Below are 4050 nucleotides of genomic sequence, written 5' to 3' on the forward strand. Positions count from 1 at the left end.
TTGCCAGAAGACTCTGTAAGGAGAAACAGTAGGAAGGTACAGGGCAGATAACTAGACAGGACCAGTAGGGGAAAGAAGAACCAAGAGCCCTTATAAAGTACCCAAGTCAGTCTCTGTTTAATGGACTTCCAGACTTAGGCTTCTCCAATCGTGACAGGTTGTTTTCACCTCATCTGTGGCTTTGTCTTCTGCCTTCCCTGGTCATTCAATTCTTTGTTCATGTCAGGAAGCAAATTCAGCAATCCCCTAGACAGCTGTCACATCTCCATTACAACAACCTGCCAGAAACAGGTCACATGGGGAGGGTGGGGGTGAGGGGGGCCTCTCTAGCTTACAGCCCATGTCTATGTTCTGGCCCATAGTGTCCAGCTGCCTGGGACCGATCCCCGGTATATGGCGCCGCAGGAACTGGCTCCCGGGCCCAGATAAAGGGCCACCTCCACAGCTCTTGGCTGGGCAAGAGGAGATCTCCCTGCTCCGAGAATGGCTACCTCCCGTTATGAACAGGTGGCTGAAATCGGTGTCAGTGCCTATGGGACAGTATACAAGGCCCGAGATCCCCACAGTGGCCACTTTGTGGCCCTCAAGAGTGTGGGAGTTCCCAACGGAGGGGGAGCTGGAGGTGGCATTCCCATGAGCACAGTCAGCGAGGTGGCCTTACTGAGGATGTTGGAGGCCTTTGAGCACCCCAATGTTGTACGGCTAATGGATGTCTGTACTACCTCCAGAACTGATCGAGACATCAAGGTCACTCTCATGTTTGAGTATATAGACCAGGACCTGAGAGCATACCTGGATAAAGCACCCCCACCAGGCTTGCCGGTTGAGACCATTAAGGACCTGATATGACAGTTTCTAAGCGGCCTGATTTTCTTCATGCAAATTGCATTGTTCACCGAGACCTGAAACCAGAGAACATTCTGGTGACAAGTAATGGGACAGTCAAGCTGGCTGATTTGGCCTGACCAGAATCTACAGCTACCAGATGGCCCTCACACCTGTGGTTGCTATACTCTGGTACCGTGCTCCTAAAGTTCTTCTGCAGTCTACATACGCAACACCCGTGGACATGTGGAGTGTTGACTGTATCTTTGCAGAGATGTTCTGTCGAAAGCCTCTCTTCTGTGGAAACTCTGAAGCTTACCAGTTGGGTAAAACCTTTGATCTCATTGGATTGCCCCCAGAAGATGACTGGCCTCGAGAGGTATCTCTTCCCCAAGGAGCCTTTTCTCCCAGAGAGCTGCGGCCAGTGCAGTCGGTGATACCGGAGATGGAGGAATCTGGAGTGCAGCTGCTGCTGGAGATGCTTTTAACCCATGTAAGCATACTTCTGCCTTCCAATCACTGCAGCACTCTTACCTACACAAAGAAGAGAGTAACCTAGAGTGAGAAGAGTAGCTGCCTCTCCTCGGGACACTTGAGCAACAATGAGAACCTCAACCTGTGCCTTCCTTTGGGGCTGTGGAGACACCTCCAGTTTTTTACAGAGAATATTTTAACCCTTAAATGACATTTCCTCCCCTCCCTAGGAGGCTTGTCCTCTTGTCCTCCCATCTCTCTACACTAAAGGGTGGGTGTCTCTGTCTTCTTCCCTCCCTGGTTTATACTGGGATCTTTTTTATACAGCAAAAAAAAGGACAAAAAAATATGCCAGAAACATACACTGAACAGAAGACAGCATCCCCAACAAATGGTGCTGGTAAACATGTACAATGAAATTAGACTCCTATATATCACCCTGGTTAAAAAAAAGCTCCACATGAATCAAAGAACTCAATGTGAAACCTGAAATGCTAAAACTTAGAAAAGAAAATTTGGGGAGTATCCTACAAGAGCTAGGTGTAGGAAATGACTCTCAATTCTTTTTTTGTTTGTTTTTTGTTTTTTCAAGACAGGGTTTCTCTGTGTAGCTTTGGAGCCTGTCTTGGCACTCACTCTGGAGACCAGGCTGGCCTCAAACTCACAGAGATCCTCCTGCCTCTGTCTCCCGAGTGCTGGGATTAAAGGCACGCGCCACCAATGCCCAGGAAATGACTCTCTTTGTCCAGAAATTAAGGCCAAAAATTGACAAGTGGCACCTAACAAAACTAAAGAGGTTCTGTACAGCTATGAAAACAACCAATTGGGTGAAGAAGAAACTCACAGAGTAGGAGAGAACCTTGGCCAGCTTGGATTAATATCCCAAATATTTAAAAATAGTCATGAAAACAAATGACCAACTAAAATAGACTATGGATCTGAACAGAATTCTCAAAAGAAATTTAAAAATAGCTTAAAATGTTTATAATCTTAGCAATTAGGGAATTCAAATTGTAATGACTCTTAATCTTTCACCTTACCCAGGCAGAATGGCTAAGATCAACAAAAAAACAGCAACAAATACTGTTGAGGATTTTGAGAAAAGAGAACCCCCATTCACTGTTGGAGGGATTCAAAACTGGTAAAGCCACTCTGCAAACAGTTTTAAGAATTCTCACAAATATAAATAATAAGTCTAACATATTACTATAGGACTCCTTGGCATATGTGGTGAAATTTATCTCTGTGAGTTCAAGACCACCCTGGGCTACACAAAATTAATCCAGTCTAAAAGAGAAACAGAGCTCACATAAAAGTGATCCCAGCACTTGGAGTGACACACCTTTAATCTCAGCACTAGAGAGGTGGAGACAGGGGTAATATGGCTGGGCAGAGAGAGGAATATAAGGCAGGAGGCAGGAGAGAGATGTAGTCTGAGGAGCAGTAGAGTCAGTCTGAGGATGCAGTCTGAGCACAGGTAGGGGTAAGAACTCTGTAGTAGCTGGCTGCTTTGCTTCTCTGATCCTCAGCATTAATCCCAATTTATGATTCTTTTATTATTAAGAACAATTAGAACCAGGTGTTTGTGGTGCACGCCTTTAATCCCAGTACTTGGGAGGCAGAGGCAGGCAGATCTCTGTGAGTTCGAGGCCAGCCTGGTCTCCAGAAAGAGTGCCAGGATAGGCTTCAAAGCTACACAGAAAAACTCTGTCTCGAAAAACCAAAAAAAACAAAAAAACAAAAAACAAAAACAAAAACAAAAATTAGAATCTGTGGTACAGGCATATGTCTAAAAACCTCAATATCCTGCTCCACAAATGCTTGCTCAGCAGTGTTCATAGCCACTCTATTCACAATAGCTAGTTTGGTGGTTTGAATAGGTATGCCACCACAGACTCATGTGTTTGAATGCTTGGCCTAAAGGGAGCACCACTATTAGGAGGTGTGGCCTTGCTGGAGGAAGTGTGTCACTGTGGGGGTGGGCTTTGAGGTCTTATATGCTCAAGCCATGCCCAGTGTGGGACACAGTCAATTTGGCTGACTGTGGATCACCTTCTTCTCCAGCACCTTGTGGGTCTGCGTGCTGCCATGAAGATAATAGACTAAACCTCTGAAACTGTTAAATGTTTTCCTTTATAATTAACACAATTAAATGTTTTCCTTTATAAGAGTTGCTGTGCAGCTGGGCAGTGGCAGCGCATGCCTTTAGTCCCAGCACTTGGCAGGCAGAGGCAGGTGGATCTCTGTGAGTTAGAGACCAGCCTGGTCTACAAGAGGTAGTTCCAGGACAGCCTCCAAAGCCACAGAGAAACCCTGTCTCGAAAAACAAACAAACAAACAAACAAACAAACAAAAAGAGTTGCTATGCTCATGCTGTCTATTCACAGAAATAGAAACCCAAACTAAGAAAGCTAGGAAATCAAAAATATCAATAACTAATGAATGAATAATGAAAATGTAGACACTATATGTGAAGAAAAATTAAAACATAAAATTTGCAGGTAAATGGAACTATAAAATACTATATTGAGTGGAGTAACTGAGACCAGAATGACACACACTGCATGTTCTCTCTGTCATCTGTGGTTTCTAGCTCCAAATCTTCAGATGTAAATACATAACCTTGAGTAATTGCAGTAACCAAGAATTTAAAAAAGGACCATGTAGTGGGGGACAATCAGTAGAGACAGGAATAGTAGGGTATAAGTGGTATGAAAAGGAAAATAGGAAAAACAAGGAGTGGAGTTTTAA

The 4050-nt window shown here is 44.4% G+C and overlaps 1 pseudogene; it reads left to right on the forward strand.

Moving 5' to 3' along the window:
• The first annotated feature begins 483 nt into the window (after window positions 1-483).
• On the forward strand, window positions 484-1389 carry LOC100765543 (annotated as a pseudogene).
• Window positions 1390-4050: the final 2661 nt, after the last annotated feature.

This window comes from Cricetulus griseus, chromosome X (genome assembly GCF_003668045.3).
Source record: "Cricetulus griseus strain 17A/GY chromosome X, alternate assembly CriGri-PICRH-1.0, whole genome shotgun sequence".
NCBI lineage: Eukaryota > Metazoa > Chordata > Mammalia > Rodentia > Cricetidae > Cricetulus > Cricetulus griseus.